The sequence below is a fragment of the Gavialis gangeticus genome, unplaced genomic scaffold (assembly GCF_001723915.1).
Source record: "Gavialis gangeticus isolate Ggan-Ray unplaced genomic scaffold, GavGan_comp1, whole genome shotgun sequence".
Classification (NCBI taxonomy): Eukaryota; Metazoa; Chordata; order Crocodylia; family Gavialidae; genus Gavialis; species Gavialis gangeticus.
Genome location: NW_017729019.1, coordinates 8016572 through 8034097, shown reverse-complemented (window position 1 = coordinate 8034097; position 17526 = coordinate 8016572). Strand labels below are relative to the sequence as shown.

The window sequence follows — 17526 nt, the reverse complement described above, 5'->3', positions numbered from 1 at the left end:
GCAGGGTGGTGTTACCGGCAGCAGCCGTGCTCCAGCACGAGGGAGCATGTCCCCCGTTAATCAGCATTTAATTAAAGGACATGCTGACATTTGGAAATCAGAAGCAGCTCTCCGGTGTGGGCTGCCGCTCCCCTGCTCTCTGAATCACTCCCTGACATTTTGCCAGGCAAGGATGCGACTCTCTCCTTCTCTTTTTAAAAATAAATTGAAGAGGAGACGAGAAGCCACCGCTGCTCCCGTGGGAGAGGATGACGTGAGGGCGGAGGGGAAGAGATGCTGCCTCCGCCAGCCGCTGCGTGCTGACGGCAGGGAAGGGGAGCAAGGTCCCTGAGGCTTGCTGGTCCCCTCTGACTTGGCCAGGCTGTCAGGGAAGGGCCTGGCCTGTCCCCACAGACTCGCGCTGCTGGCACGCTGCCTCCATCCTCAGCCATGGTGCTGGCGGGTCCTTGCAATGCTGGGAATCCTGCTTGCTGGGAACATGCCTGGGGGAAAGGCTGGCTCGCAGCCCGGGGAGGCAGGCGGCAGGGATCCTGCTGGGATTCCCCGCTGCCGGAGAGCCCATCCTGCCGCTCTTGCCAGACGCAGCCTTCCCTCCAGCCCAGGCTGGGCCCAGCCTTGCCCCGTGGACCTGACGCCACCATCACCCTGCCCCAGCCAACCTGTGCACCCTCAGCCAGCCTCGCACCCTCTCTACAGCTTGAGGTGCAGGTGAGATGAGATGGGAGCATCGCTGTTTCTTCCCTAGGGGCAGCACGGATGCCGTGCAGTCAGCTTGCCGTGTCTGGAGCTGGTCACTTAAAGCATCAGCAGCCTGTCTACACTAGGGCTCTGGCTGTTGCTCTCAGTGGCAGTGCTAGGAAAACTGAAGGGGTAATCTCACAGCTTCTGCCATTGCAGTGCAGACCCCGGGACAGGAACTCTGTCTTTATTGCTTGGATGCACTTGGAAATCTCTGCTGAGAGCAGGGCCCCATCTTGCCAGGCGCTGCCATATTAGGGAGACTGAGGAGGTGACTTGCCCAGGGCTATAGGGCAGTTCAGTGGCAGAGCCAAGGAATCCAAGGAAGGCTCCAGCCTAGGGACCCATGCACAGGCCGTCAGAGCAGGACTAAGCATGGACCAGCAAGCACGGAGGAGCTGGTGTGAAATGGCCTGGGCATACAGACGGGAAGACGGGGATTGTTTCAGAGCCTCTCATCTGTCCCCACAGCTGCATGACCCTGGGGGCTACGTGTGCCACCCAGGCTGTCTCACACTCCTGCACCCTGCTCTCCCTTGGCACCGCCAGAAGATACCAGCTCGCAGGCAGTGGGTATGTGGGGATGGGCCAGTTTGCACCTGCTGTGGGCCCTTGAGGGGTGTCACAAAGTTTTGCAGGGGGAAGGGCCCCAGGGGAGCTCCTATGTGCATGCACAGGATTGGGGCACACGTGGTGCGTGCGCACATGGGGGTGGAAAGCACGGGGCATGTGCAGACGCGAGGGTGGGGAGCCCAGGATGTGTGCATGCTTGAAGGTGGGGAGCGCATGCCATATGCACACGTGAGAATAGGGAGCACAGGGTATGTGTACATATGAGGATGGAGAGTGTGTGGCGTGTACACACATAAGGGTGGGGAGTCTGTGGCATGTGCGTGCCTGGGAGTGGGGAGCCTAGGGCATGTGCACATGTAAAGAGGGGGGAGCATGCAGTGTGTGCACACCTGGAAGTGGGGGGCATGCCAGCATGAGTGTGTCCCAGGTGTGTCTGGGCCCTGTGCATGTACCGCAGGCACTCCCAGCAACGAGCAACCCCATTTTGCAGAGGTGGAAACTGAGGCACAGTGTGTGGGTGTGAGGGGAACCAGGGAGCAACCCCACAGACAGAACCCCCCCTGGACTGGGCTCACCTCAGCTCCCCCCAGCCTGCGCACCCCATCCTGAGTGCTGCCCACCCATGGCTTGGGGTACCTGGGCAGGGGCTGATGGAGAATATTCCTCTCTTGAGTCCTGCAGGCTGGAGCATCCTGAGGCACCCCCCCGCTTCCCACACCTTCTGCTGCTCTTGAAAGGGCTCCAGCATTTTTGTGCATCTGCTCCCCCCCCGCCAGGGCTGGCAGAACAGCAAGCAGCAGTGAGGGCTAGGGAAGGGGGCAGGCAGCCCTCACCGCTGGCTTCCCCTTGGCAGCTCATTTCAAACTTCTTTCAAGCAGAAATGAGTCGCATTAATCAAGAGCGAGGATGTGTTTGCAGCCCTGCAAATTTGGCAGCGCAGAATCGAATTTCATCCGTGGCAGCGGGGGGACGGGAGCCCGTATCTCTGCTGCGCGCGGCCTAATAGAGCCATTGCCGGAGGAAATTGGATCTGAGAACTCCCCTAAATTAATCTACCCTTTACAAAAAAAAAAAAAAAAAATGGCCAGGAGATCTACATGATGAATGGGTGTTGGTAATAGGAACGGATGCTAACAGCCAACACGTCGAATCGGTATGGCTCTCCCCCGCAGTAAACATCTGCCCAGAGAGAGGAGTACCTCTTAAGTCGGTCCTTGGAGGCACTGTCCTCTCGTGCCTGGGGTGGAGGGCAGGCAGACAGGCAGGGTGCCTTCCTGGGGGGTTGTGAATCACCCAGATGTGCCCTTGGGTGCTGAGGCCTGGACACACGCTGGCACCCTGCCACATGGAGGGCAGCGCCTTCATGATCCCCTGTGACCAGCGCCAAGCAGGGTGAGATTCTGGCTCCTCCGGGGAGCCTGCAGCACACTGCTTTGCTGAGTTGTCTGTAGTGCCCTTCCCTTTGCAGCCGTGCCAGGATCTTCTCCAAGGGAGGACATGTAGGTTGAGGCAGAGAGGGGAAGGTAGTGCTGTATCAAATGCCGGGGGAGCTTCATTAAGCAGATTCTGCTTCTTCCCTGTTAGAACAAACTAATCTCCAGTCCCCGGGAGCCCAGATACGGGCATCGATCTCGCTGAGACACCTCACCTGGCCTTGGTCCCGGCCGCTCATTTGTTTGTAGGATGGCAGCTTTTCTGGGAAGCAGGGGTGGTCTGCAGGGAAGGGCATCGAGCTGGGAGTCGGGAGGACTGGGCCTTCATCCCAGTTTGGCTGCTAATCTGCAGTGCAGTCCTGGGTGAGCACTTCACCTCTCTGTGCCACTGTTTCAACACACATCCTTTGTCTACTGAGAGGTGAGTGCTTTGAGGCATTACTACATGTATGTGCAGCACCTAGCACCGCAGGCCTGTGATTCGGAGGCCTCTGGTTGTTAGGGAAATGCCAATAATTAACATGAACTCTTCCCCAGATGCATGAACCACTTAAAGGTTTCATGCTCAGTAGGAACAGTGGATTTCAATTGCAGAATGGGGATCTTTGTACAGTCTGGCACCAAGAAGTGGAGGGGGGCCGGGGACCTGGAAACTACCCCCGCATGCACAAAGAATAACAGCGAGCGGTGATTAATGAATAACCAGTAACTAATCTCTTTCATGAGCAGCTGTGAGCCCTGATAACTAATAATACTTTATTATTATTAATTACTAATACAGCAAATGGGAAATAATAGCAAAGCTGGCCTTCCTGCCTGCCATCTCATCCTGAGCTGTCGGTGCCCCGGCGCCTTGGTGGGGCCGTGTTTTGCACATGGCAGTCCTATTGTTTCTGTCGAAAGAGCGGGGGGCAGCACGGTGAGGAGTGGTGGGGGCTCTCTGGACCAGCAGCCAACCTTAGAGGACGGCTGGGCATTATCTGGGAAGAGCCAGGGGTTGATATGCTGAGGCCCGTGGCTTCATTAAAAACGATGACAGAAAGGCAGAGCTGCCCCGGCAGGTGCAGCCTTATCTGGTTCCTGGCTTGTACACGCCGCAGCGCCTAGACGCAGGTGTCTGAGCTCCTGGCGCTTTAATAGAGCCTCGGCTGCTCGGAGGTGATTGCTACTTTATTGGCTTATTTTTAGCAGTGCGGCTGAGCGGAGAGGAAGATGGATGGTTTTTGTCTTGGGCGAGACTTTTGCATGCGAGTGGAAAGCAGGCTCGGTGGGATGGGAGAGGAGGGGCGGCCTCGCTTTGCTGCCTGCGTCCTAGACATAGGCTGGGCGCAAAGTGGAGGACCACTACTGGCTGGTTTGCGCCACTCGAGGGTCTAGCCCAGGGTCCTGTTCTGGGAGCGGAGCAGGAGGAAGCCAAGTAAACTGAGCCCTTTACCTGATCGCACAGGAGTGTGGACGGGGGGGGCCGAGAGGAATCCAGCTGCTTTCTGAAGGCAGCTCATCCCTCCCCTGGGCCTGTGATTCAGTGCTCCCACGGTGCTAAAGGCAGACAGACACCCAGACAGAGGTGAGAGGCAGGGACACCATAGGTAACTCATGCACACAAGTCATCTCAGGTCCCGGGAGAAGAATAGGCTCCTGGCTAGGGCGCGGGGCTGAGCCAGGCTATCCGAGTCTCTCCTGGATGAGTTGCTTTCCTCCTCCATTTTTCTCTCCGGCCCTTGTCTGCAGCCTGCATTTGCGGTGTTATCTTGGGAGGGCAGGGGCTGTCTTTCACTCCAGCAGGATGTGCAGAATGAGCCCCGTGGGTCCCCGATCTCCGTGCAGGCCGTCAGGGGTTGCTGCAATGTACATAGCTCTTTAAGGTGGGCTTCTCTCTGAGCGGTGCTGGGGCCTTGCTGGAGACCTTGGGCCGGTTGCTTTGTGCATAGGAGGCCAGGTAGAATAAAACTATGACCAAAACAAGGGCAGTTGTACTTGTGGTTGAGGTACCGAACTGGGTCTCAGGGAGTCGGGGCTCTGTTCCTGGATACTGTATACCTTGGACACGTGTCAGCTCTCCATCTGGGCAGCAAGGATAATCACCCTTCCTATGTCCATTTAAGTTATAAGCTCTTTGGGGCAGGGACTATATCATCCCATGTGCATATCCAGCACCTAGTGCAATGGGGCCCTGATTTCATTCAGGACTTACAGGGTCTACTGTAATTACGAGTAAGGTAACAGTAATGCTTTTAACTATTCGGTGGTTCCTAACCCATGACATATGGGTACCATGTTGCCGTGGGACCCTCTGATCTTGCTCAGGGCTGGAGGAAATTCAGAGTTCGTAATGAGATTGACAGGTTGAACGTCTGGTGTTTGCTGCAGTGTATTGCTAGGTCAGTGCCGGTGCCCACAGACCGGCAGAGGTTGGGAAACGCTTTCTATTTCCTCACCTCCAAGTCTCTCATTTTCTAGCTCAAATAAAACCAGTTTCCTCGGTTGTTTTGCTCCTTAGCTGAGATTATTCACACTTGGAATCACCTTTGCTGCTCTGCCGAGATCGACAGCAGTAAACAAAAGTGGCTGAAATGCTTTAAAAAAACTAAGTAAACCCAGCAACAAAAGCACGGTGACTTCTCCGGGCTCTGGGGAGCACAGCATTAAAGTTGAGCTCTGCTGTTATGAACTGATTCAGGATGGTTGCTGTTGAGTAATTATATTCAATAAGAGGCTGCCAATACAGTTTGCTATCAGTTGTCACTTCATATCAAGCCTAATGGATCTGAGCGCGCAGACTCCTTGTCGTGGAGAATAATGGTGTGGGGTGTTTCAGATGGAGAATTGCAGCGGCAAGGTGGAAACCAAAGAGCTTGGAAGAAGTCACAGGGGTCTTATTTGCTCCAGCGGTCCCAGCCATGGGGGACTGGGTACCAGCGCTGCTGCCCCAGTACACATGCCAGATGCAGACAGGCCAAGTGCCCGAAGCCACAGCAAACCCAGTCTAACTCACCTGGGTTTCAAGAGAAAGGACATCCCCAGCATTGCACAGAGCACCTCTGCCTCCCTGTACTAGGAATCTGCATTGGGGGATACCCCTAGACCAGACACAGCTCCCATGAGGGTGATTTCCTGCTCCCCTTTGCATGCGCTGTGAGTGTGAGCTGTAGGCAGATGCTGTGAGATGCAGGGTGCTGGGAGGAGAAGGGGTCATGGCAGAAAAACAAGGGTCTGCGGTATGAATGGAGGCAGGATGTGGGGAGCTCCCTGCTGCTAGAGAGGACGGAGGGCACTCTCCAGCTTGCTGGAGCCAGCTCCCATCACCACCATGAGGGGAATAAGAAGGAACTAGCTTGGAGCTGGCAGGAGAGCTCAGCCCCATGTGTGGTCAGGGCATGGTGAGCAATGCCCTTCACATCAGGGGCTGAGCAGCTACTCCCAGCCCCCTTGGAGCGGGAGAGTCATCTCCTTCACGCCCTGCAGGAGGGAGTGCTGTCAAAGACCCGGGGAGATGCAGGAGCAAAAGCTTTGTTGGCACTTAGTGGAAAGGACCAGGGCAGAGCCTGGTGGAGATGCATTGATTCTCTGAGCTGTGTTTCTAGAGCGGGCAGTGCAGTCAAACGGCCTTCAGACGTTCTCCGTGCCATGCGGTTATTAAACACAAAGAGACGAGTCCTCCCAATGCCAACATTGCCCTGTTTCACCTGCGTACGTGGTTTCAGTGGAGCTGCTCTGGCCTTCCACTGGCGTTGCAAACAGCAGAGTCTGGCATCGCTTCTGCCGAGCTCGGGGGCACTGAAGTCAGTCAAGAGGCTTCTGTCGATTTTTAACCATCTCTGGATCAGGGTCTCAAGCCTTTAGTTACGCGGGGAACTCTAGGTGATCTGGGCCCGCTACGGCTCTGTAAGATGTAGCCGGGTCCGGCTGCTCCCATTGTTTCGGTGTCCAGCCCTTTGTAAACCTGCCACCAGGTTGAAAGGCTTTTCCATTAGCAGCGAAGGGGTTAACCCCGTGGTAGCACACCCCGCTGCACACACTGATGGCTGTACTCAGAAAGGCATCCCCCACCCCACCCCTCTGTCATTTTTCACCCCTGCCTCTGCCTATGAAGCAATCGAAAGCCTTTGCGCCCAGCAGCACCAGATGATTGAATCTTGACCTTTCCGGCTGAGGGTTATTAACTCCCTTTCCCTATATGCGAGGACTGAGCACGGGGAGGTAGAGAGGAGACAAAGAGAGTTTCTAGTGTGCACCCAGGGATAATTGTGAGCTACAATTTGCACCAGGCTACATACAGGCATGCGCTGTATACTTGCTGAGCATTGTGCAAAAAAGGGGCCAGGGTTTCCAAAGGGCCTTACCCATCAGCTCCCAGAAGCAGCACAGTGGCAGCTGGTGGCTACTGAGCCCTTTTGACAAGCTGGCCCAAACTTCACAGTGGTGCCTGGAAGGGATTTGAGATCCAACCTTCAGCTTCTTCCTCCGGGATGTCCACGGGCAGATCCTGCTCTTTGGCTCGTATCTGTTCGAGTTCTGCACTGTTGGGGTCTCCTTGCCCCCTGGCTTGTGAGGGGAAAGTCTGTGCTCTGCGTTTTGTCGCATTGTGGAGTCGCAGCGGGTCAGAGAAGCCAACCCCAGGGCATTGGATGAGATGGAAATGGAGCCCTAAGACGCATGGACAGGAAAGAGAGAGCGAGGCGAGAATATGAACAGGGCCAAAGCAAACTCATTAGCAAACTTAAGCAAACATTTGCAGATGAGGCTTTGCAGTAATTTGCCCAGCTCTGCCTGCCCCAAAGCCACAGAGCTCATTGCTGCCAGGCGGGGGAAACGGGAAGTGCATGTGAGTGGGCATGTGAGACGTGCAGCAGGATGACTAAGTGCGTGGGGGGGTTCAGGGTTGCTGGATGCCCCTGCCCCCACCTGCCCGGCTGGGGATGGAGGCTGCCTGCTAACGCGTGACGGGAGGCCTGCAGCCGGCAAGGTCTCCAGGAGCGTATTGATTAGTTTTACAGTGTAAACTGACAGAGCCTATTTGGATGATGTAACGAAGACAGATGATCCCATCCCCTCTCTGCTCTGCTTTGGGGAAGGGGAGGGGGGAATCATCGCTTGGATCCGTGGCTTTCCCTGTCCAGCCCCATTCTTCGTCCACCCTCCTCCACGCTCCTGCATCTCACTTTTGCTCCTTGCTTGTCTCTGCAACCCACTCCCATTTCCAACCATTTCCCATGCCATGTGCCCTTTCCATTCCTACCTGCCTTAGCCAGGTCAGGGTTATTACAGTGGCCTAGAGAAACATCTTTGGGGAGCTATCTGTATGCAAGAGGAGCTGCTTATCCCAGGGCTTCTTCAGTGTCAATTAAGTTCAGGTTTTCAAAGCTGATGAGTTCTTTTCACAAGACAATCTGACCATTTTACAAGCTGGCAGGTGGTGCCTTTTCAGTATTAAACAGTTCTACATAGAAAATTCATCGTATCACCAACCGCAAGCGTCCAGATAGCAAGTCAGTCTCATAAAATCCTGCGGCTGGCTTAACATTCAGGAGATTTTCTTTAAAACACAACGCAGTATTGTTTCTTGTTAGTTGCCTTCTACTTTTTACCCTTTAGGGTTCAGATTTTCAAGCTTTTCCCAGTGACCAGTTGGGTTGGAAACAGACTTTTTTTTTTTAAGGTCTCTTATAAAATCTGCAAATTTTCCATGATCACGTGACTCCAGGAGGCTAAGAGAAACGCTACGTATTGCAAAGCTTGAACAAAAAATCTTCCGAGTTGGCCGCATGGCCTTTGTAAAATAAAATATTCTCTCCAAGCTACAGAAAAATCATGAGCCCGAATCTCCTCTGATTATCCTACATTTCCTAGGTTCGTATATTTTTAGGTTGCCCACTTTAACATCCTGCCTAATAGTGGCCAGAGGATTTTGGTTAACAATTCCTGCTAGTCTACTGCATCTCTTGGCAAGCCATTTTAACAGTTAATTACTCTCTCTCTTAAAAGTTTCTTCCAGCTGAATGTATCATGGAGGTGGGCTGTATGGAGATATCTTTTATTCAGTGTGTATATTCCACCCTAGGTTCATTAAAACTCCATGATTACATCAAGGTCATGGGTAAAATTGTGCAAAAGCTTGGAAGAATTGCCTTCCAACAAGCACATGGCTCAATCCCCAGCTCCCAAAAGCCAAGCAGAATGGCAGTCAGGTCCATTTGGACATTTGTGGCAAAACGATATCTTTTTTTTTTTCTGGGCTAATGAAGCTAATTTCATAAATGGAGCCATCTCCTGCCATCGCTGAGCGTGGAGAGCTGCCAGTGATGTTAATGAGAGCTGTACGAGAGGACTGAAGGCCCTAAGTGGTCCATGATTTGAAAGAAAATACATCTAAAAATAGGGCACTCCAGGTAACATCGATCGCTATTATTGGACAGAAATGTGTTGCAATCACAGTGATGAATCTCTCTAAAGCCCATGGAAAAAATGTCTCGGCCGTAACAGCAACAATTCAGAGGCCTGTGGTCCATTGCTAGGATGTTTTTCTGACACTGCAAAACCTTGCCAAACCCTCCTTCCTTAAATTCAAACCACAGGCTCCAGGGGGGGTGTCTGGTTTCGGGAGGGCATTGAGGTGTTTGCTGTTTGTGGTCTAATCCTGCCAGGTTTTTTTCCATCTCTTGAATTCTGCCGGAGTTTCCCCTGCGTAAAGGCTGAGTGAGGAGCATAGGAGTTGCTTTGCTGTGAGTTAACTTTTATAATAAGGGACAGGCTGTGCTCCTTGCAGTCTGGCGTGACCCCCCCGATACTTCAGTGGGACCCCGGTGCTAGATAGGATGAGCACACAGGATCAGCATCTGGCCCAAAGTACATGAGGCACGGCAGCGCTGCAAAGAGGGACCGAGTCTGCTGGGGTGTGGGAAGCTGTGTTAGCAAGACGCTCTGCAAGGGCTGATGGAAACGTGCTTGCTAGACCACTAGTTCTCCACCTTTTCTGGGCTTGAGGCACCCCTCAACAGAGTTGAGCCCCCCCTTTCCCTCAGCACTTTTAGTTTTTGCACATCTTTTGATAACAAAACAAAATAATAGAGCACTTCTGTTGCAAAGACCTCAGAAAGCCCCGCAGCAGGTCAGAATATTTTTCACACTCTGGATTTCTGTTGGAAATCTCTGGGTTCACCTTGTGACTCATGTCTGCACACCCAACAGTGCTAACACTGTGTGGTACCCCACGACTCCCCTGAAAGGATTTCAAGGCACCCCAGGGTGCTGTGACACCCTGGTTGAGAATAGTGGTGTAGACAGAGCACCCTGTTTGGCTGATAACTTTGAATCATTTGGGGTCTAATTGTCCTTTCTCTCCTCATACCAGGGATGAGTTTCACACATAGACCCTATTAGAGGCTGTGGGAGGGTTTGTGCGTGTAGCTATTCACCAACAGCAGGAAAGGGTTCACAGCCTGGCCCTCTGTGTTTTAAAGGATTATTTACTACTGCTGCTAGCCAGTGCCCTTCAGCCTGTTTGTGGTCGTGGCAATCTTGCCTACCACGGACAAAGCAAATGCCTTCCACTTATGGCAGGCCAGTGTGACCGCTCCCATGCCTTTGACCCTAATAGCAAATAGTTTCCTAGTGACAGCTCATATATAAAAAAATATAAGCCAATCTCCCATGACGTTTTTATTTCTGCCAGCTATGTGTTAGCTCAGAGCGAAAGTCTCGCCGAGCTGCATTATGGGCAGCGTGCAAATGAAGGACATCAAGACCATTTTTTAGAAAATGCAAGGGACTGCAGGGCTCGGTCCTCTGGCCCCCACTGTTCAACATCTTCATCAGCGACCTGGACGAGGGGGTAAAAAGCACCTGTTCAAATTTGCTGATGGCACTAAGATGTGGGAGGATGTGGGCATGCTAGAAGGGAGGAATAGGCTGCAATCAGACCTAGACAGGTTACAGGGGTGGGTGGATGAGAACAGGATGGGATTCAACACTGACAAGTGCAAGGTGCTGCACCTGGGGAGGAAGAGCCAGCACCATATCTACAGGCTGGGGAACTCCCTTTTCGTCAGGGCAGAGGCAGAAAAGGATCTTGGAGTCATCACTGATGCCAAGATAAACATGGGCCGGCAGTGTGGGGACACGGTCAGAAAGGCCAACTGCACCATGTTGTGCATCCACAGATGCATCTCGAGCAGGTCCAGGGAGGTGATCCTCCCCCTCTATGCGGCACTGGTCAGGCCGCAGCTGGAGTACTGCGTCCAGTTCTGGGTGCCGCACTTCAGGAGGGATGTGGACGGCATGGAGAGGGTCCAGAGGAGGCCACTCGCATGATTGGGGGCAGCAGGGCAGGCCCTACGAGGAGAGGCGATGGGACCTGAACCTGTTCAGCATCCACAAGAGAAGGTCAAGGGGGATCTAGTGGCCTGTTACAAACTAGTCAGGGGGGACCAGGAGGAATTGGGGGAGTCCCTGTTCCCCCGAGCACGCCCAGGAGTGACCAGGAATAACGGTCACAAGCTGGCAGGGGGGAGATTCAGACTAGACATCAGGAGGTGCAACTTCATGGTCAGGGCGGCTAGGATCTGGAACCAGCTTCCAAGAGAAGCGGTGCTGGCTCCTAGCCTGGGGGGCTTTAAGACAAGGCTACACAAACACCTTGCTGATGTCGTTTGACCCCAGTAGTCCTTCCTGCCATGGCAGGGGGTCGGACTTGATGATCTGCTCGGGTCCCTTTCGACCCGACCAACTATGAAACTATGTCAAAGACAAGGAGGTGCACGCAGGTGGCACCGCTCTCGTGTTGGCATTGGTGTGAGGGTTACACAGCCCCAGGAGCCTGGCGTTGTCCAAAATCATCGCCCAGCCTAGGAATTGCTGGGTTTGATCAAAAGGAGTCATACAGCCTGGTAGTTTGTGCTCACCAGTGTGCCTTCTCTGTATTGATTTGACAAGGTAGGTAGGCTGATTGATCAATTATTTGATGTGCACAGTTGGGTGAAGCAATCAATGTACTTACCTACCTACTTTAAGGGTTTATACTGCTCCCCATTGCCAGAGGATCTGAGCATCTTCTACACAAAAGTGTTTAGTGACAGGGAAATACCTGGTGGGCACCGTGGGGTCTCTGGCACTTCTCCCTTTTCATAGCATCCCATGCGATTCCCTCTTTGCTATCACTCTCGCCTCATCTCCCTGCTCTGGATATGCTGGAAGAGCCGACTCTGATTTGAAAGGGTCTGACTTTCCCCCGCTGATCTAGGCTGTGAGCTGGGTTTTATCGGTCAGGCTAGCTGGCTAGCTTTCCGACAGTCAGCAGCCTTCCCTGTCTGAACCTATATACTGGCTTTCCTTCCCCTCCATTAACTCCAAGCAGGTCCTTCTTCACTTTCAAAGCCCTCCTCACCTCCGTATTTCCTTGGTTTTGTCTGGACTGACCATGACGCAGGGGGCATGGTAAGGCATCTAAAATGGACATTTGCTCAGTGGATTTACAAGATTTAAACTGACACTGGCATGAAGAGACAAATCTATTGGGTCCAGTCTAGAGCTGGACTGGTTCCTATTCTGCCCTGCCTAGCATTTATTCCAGTCTAGTTTCATGTCCAGGCGTTTGCAGTTTTCACCACTCCCTATGTGAGAGTGCCTGACAGCTGACAGAGCTCCGTGTCTGAGCTTTCCAGTGCCAAAGGCTGGCACGCTATGGCGTAGCTCCCACTGGAAAAGCAGATGCTTTGTAGCCGAGGCAATGGCAGACAATGCTGCCCTACCCTTAGGTGTGAGAGCCACAGGATTGCAAAGAAGCTGACTCACCCTGGAAGTTTTAAAACTAAATAAATACCAGACTAATAGACCAGTTGTTCGAGGCGCACCACGCAGTCCTGGATTTACGAAAGCTAACGTGAGGGCAGCAAGGACAGCGATGGTCGAACAAGTAAGCAAGGGAACAGAAGCAGGAGACCCTTGGCATTTAGAAACCCCCATTGGGGTGGGGGCATGACCTACGTGAGTTTGGTATGAGGATGTGGATTAAATTATTTCTGAACCCTGAGAGCAAATCCTTAGCGAAGAGATTGAGAGGAAGTCCTAGCTTTAGCTGGAGGGAAGATTCGATGGTGAAACGTGTGTGGGGGCCTCGCATCCAAGCAGTTCTTGGAGGGGAAAAATGTTCTTTCTGCATCCCATTTGGAAGGGCTTGTGCAGAAGGACAAGGGGGAATGCACTCCTTTCCTCGCTTTACTAATTGCATTCGTTAGAGGAACAATGCTGTCTCCGATTTAGAGCTGTGCCAGCTATTTTTAATTTCCCTGCCTGTTGACAGCTGAATTTGGAGCACTGAAATGTTACTTATTTTTTAAGCAGTATTCCTTTTCCTGGGCCACATTGCCTTTTTCATCTGCTTTGATATCAAGAGGGAGAAAAGAAAACAAAGAGAAGGACCATAGAGAGTGTGTTTGTGTGTGTGGGGGGGGGGGGGGGGGGGGGGGGGGGATGGAGAGAGCGAGAAAGCAAATTAATTCTCCGCTTCATCCCCTCGGAATGATTTAGGATCTTAATTGAGCTTTCGAACGGGGGAGAATGCACAGCTCAGTGTGTCTGTCCTAGCAGAAGGTAACAGTGTGAGATTGTGCAGTGAATGCAAAGATCTCATCATCACATCATTGATGCAGAAGTGTTCACTGCTCCGCGGCCCAATGAGGAGAGAGCGAGAGACGGAGGATAATTTATTCAATAACCTCACATTCAGGTTGCAGGCTCCCTTCCACAGTCTGTGTGGGAGGGAGGCCTCTTCATATCTCCCCTTCCACCCGCCTCCCTCCCACCCTGCTACCACACACACACACACACATCCATACAATTCCCTTACAATTAGGAAGACACCTATTCAGCACCGCTCTTATTGCTGGGCTTTTGTTCCTTCTCTGCTTTGCTGGCAAAGCTATTCCCTCTGCAAGTCTGTGTTCAGAGCTCAGTGGTTTGTTAAGTTGCTTTTCATAATCTCTACCAAAGAATTCCAGCCCCACTGAAGTCCTGAAATTAAGGCAGCAGGGAGGAGAGGAAAAAAAAAAAGGAGGAAAAAGTAAGACAGCGTTTTTTTTCTCTTTCGTTCTTTGTTTAAAGTCTTGCATAGTGGAATTGTCTGTGTGCGCGCGTGAGAGAGAGACTGTGAATATGAGCCTGTGTTCATGCGTACACATCCACTATATGTAGTGCATGTATATGTGTGTGTGTGTGTGTGTGTAAAAGTGTACTTGTATATGTGTGTATACACATAATTGCCTTCGCTATCTTACATGCACACATTTATTGCCCTTATCATGCACTGTGTGCATGTATACTATGCAGGCAATGTGTGTGTGTGTGTGTGTGTGTGTGTTTGCCTGTGTATTTGAGCAGCTAAAGGAGAGACCGATTCTTTATCTGTTTCTGTCGAGTACTGCGTGTGTGAATGTGTTTGCCTATGCATATTCATATATATGCAGTCATATCGTGTGCCATGCATGCAGTTGACTTCTTTACGTGCAGTAGTTGTATCCATGAGCAGATATGTGGCTCGGCTTCAATAAATCAAAGTTTTCTTTTGTTTTAGTTAGGTATTAATCTAATGCATATATGTGCATGAATTTATGGATATGTGCATATATATTCATGTACATGTACATTGTGTGTCATGTATGCAGCACGTACTAGTGCTCATGTGTAATCAGCTAGCATACATGTAAGTTCTTTAGCTGTTGTAGTCAAATATCAAGCCTGTACTTGATGGGAATGTGTTTGCATATGCTTATGTGTGCATATAAAGACACACTGTGTACTGTATGAAATGTACCTGTGTTATCATATATGTATTATATGTGTTATCATATATGTATTGTATATGTGCAATATGAATGCATATTAATATACTCGTGTGTGTGTGTGTATACACACACAGTATAGAGACACATGCATATGTAAATACAGTACGCACTGTGCACTATATGTGTAAAATACATGTAATACGTATGTGCATGTATAAATAAGTGTGTGTTTAGCTAAAATAGATTTAAGCTCTTTTATCTATTTCAGTCAAGTATCATTCCTTGGTTGCTGGCAAAGAGGAAAGATAAACTCCCTGCTTAGTTCAGAGGTATATTTTTTTTCTTGTGTGTGTGGACTGAAGGATGAAGAGTTGAAACTTGGTCGTGAGTGAATGTGTCGTTCTGAACGTCATTAAGTCCTTTAAGAAAAAATATTAACTGTTCCTGTGATGACTAGTGATCGATGTTTCTGAGACAGCTCATAAAAAAAAAAAAAAAGCCTTGTTCTTTGTCATAAAACTTCCCGTGCAAATCCTCGTGCTAAAAAAAGAAACCCACGGTGTGTGAAATTTGCTGCATTTTCTACAGTGAGGTAATGCCAAGTTTCAGGAAAAAACAAGTGAAGAAAAGGACTGGGTGTGTGCACTAAACTGACTGGACACGGTGACTTCTGTAGACAGGAAGAGGACTAACTCCTTTTAGTAACTGTCTCGATTTCAGCGTGGTTTCATTTCTTTCTGTGCTTCATGTGTGCATCAGTGTTTCTACCCAAGCGGTGCCTGCTATGCAGTTCTGGTCTGAAGAACCGAAAGGGTCTCCGTCGGTTTGTGCACCGATTTGGGTACTAGTGATAAAGAGACTGTGTGAGGCTGTGTGCACGCCTGCGTGTGGACTGTGCTAGTCCATTGAGAAGAATAATTATTTTCCTCTACTGGATGCTCCTGCAGGGGCAATGAGAGGGGAGAGTGAGGGAGGAAAAGACAAAGGGAATGAGAGAGTGTGTGCACCTCTGAATCAAAACCACTGCACGCTGCCAAGGGGACCTGGATGGGGGCTCCTCCAGCCCTGGTGTCCAGGAGGCAGGTTGGGCGGGGGGTGTCCTTTCCTGAATTCCCAACCACCTCCTCCAGGAAAGGAAAGATGTGAAGAGAGAAAAGCTCCAATTTGGGGCCCAATCCTTCTGGGAGCAGGAGCAGGCTCTCTCCTGCAGGTCCCAGGGAGCGGCGAAATGTCTGTATTGCAAGCAAAGCAGCTGGTGACGCAGCTGCCTTGTGCAGACGCAGTTAATGAAAGTCCTACTGGGAAGCTCAGGCTCCTTCCAAGATCCCCTTTGTTCCCGCTGCGTCTGCCAGCGAGCTCCGAGCCGCCCCTGTCACCGCTGGCTGCTGATTGTGGCTGGCTTCGGTGTGCCCTGACCCCATCTCATGGACAGAGATGTGTCTTGTACCCATTTTACTGGCTCTTTGACACCTAGACACGGGGCTGTTGCTCCTCCTGTCATGCTGTGGGAGAAGAGGATGCTCCCCAGCATTTCAGTAAGCCTAAATTAGGTCTCGTTCGTCTTTCTGCGCTCCGATGCGAGGGTGATGGGCACGTTAGCAATGCACAGAGGAGAGGGACGGAGCAGACAGCAGTAGCTCTGAGCTCTCAGAGCGGGGGCATTGCTGAAACAAGTGGAGTTTCACTGACGTAAGCCTGAAATGAGCAGAGAAGTGGTGTCTCTAGCACCTGCTGGAGAGGCTGATTTCTCCCCAGGACCCTTGGCCGTGCCATTACGGGTTTCAGTAGAAGCGGGGTAGGAAATGCTGGCGCGTGCTCACAGCAGGAGGGAACTGCTCTGTACAGGGAGAGACTTGAAGTGTGTGGGGGTGCCAGGGTTGGGGAGCAGCCACACATTTTGGGGAAGACTTGGTGCCTCACACCAGGAGAATACATGCACACTCCCCACAAGCAAAGGAGCAGGACCCTCCGTGCCCCCAAATGGTGGGGAGCAATCTTGATGGGGACAAGCTATGCCAGCTGGCATCGACCCCACCTGCCCAACCCAACAAGCAGCCTGGGGAGAAGTGGCAGCTCTCGTCCTCTTTCGACAGCCTAATGAGCGCATCCATCTCTCCAATCACCTGTTTAATCTGTCCCCTGGCCCTAGCATGCCCAGCTGCAGCTGCCCTGGGCCCTAATTTAAAACAAATGAAGTGAAAGCCGATCTGGGTTCTGGCGTGGGGTGAGGACAGGATCCAATACTGAAAGGTGGTCGCTCACCCCGCTCTTGTGCCTTCTCCTGCTCTGCTGGGCTAGGAGAGCCCAGAGATCACCGGCTGCACAGGCGCCCACCTCCCTCCCTCCCCCCTTCAAACCCTTCCTGGGCCAAGCGTCATGATCCATTGGGTAGCGAACTGCACTTAAATGCGTCTTGAGCCTGCAGCCAGGGAACCTCCACCGAGCACGTTTTTTGGGGGGTAGCTTTGCACATCCACCTCTCCCTCATAAGATGTACATCCCTTCCTGTTACTACAGTAAAGCTCGGCAGAGGCAGCAAGCAGACCCCCTCTTTCTGCCCTTCAGCACGTGAGTGCCCACTCCCTGGAGCGCCACGCAGTGGGATTTGGCTGGGAGTAGCAATTTGTTGGCCTATTCTCTCTGCCAAGGGGACAAAGGCACAGGGAATTAAAGTGGGGCTGATTGGGAGCTGCTGGTACTCTCAGTATCCAGCATGGAAGAAGACTTTGCTCTTCTCATGGGGCTCCCATCTGGAGACCTCCAAGTGCTAACAGAGTTGCCCTCAAGCCCTTCCCATACCATCAGCCTTTTCAGCCACCGTGAGCTCTTCTGCACAGGGATCGTCCTATTTCTGTTCAGCGCCTAGCGCAACCCAGCTGCAGTCCTTAAGCACAGCCACAATGTAAACGTCCAAAAGCAGCCATTAGTTGGCCATTCCCTCCTAATTTTACAGCTAGGGCTGAGCGGAGAGGCATGCTGTTGGAGGATGCTGGCCGAGGGGATGG

The 17526-nt window shown here is 51.8% G+C and overlaps 1 long non-coding RNA gene across 1 annotated transcript in view; it reads left to right on the top strand.

Annotated features, from left to right (window-relative positions):
* LOC109295242 overlaps positions 1-8537 on the top strand; it is a 22607-nt gene extending 14070 nt beyond the window's left edge. Inside the window, exon 3 of the long non-coding RNA XR_002096702.1 lies at positions 8404-8537. This is a non-coding gene — a long non-coding RNA (uncharacterized LOC109295242). The remainder of the gene's footprint in view (positions 1-8403) is intronic.
* Positions 8538-17526: the final 8989 nt, after the last annotated feature.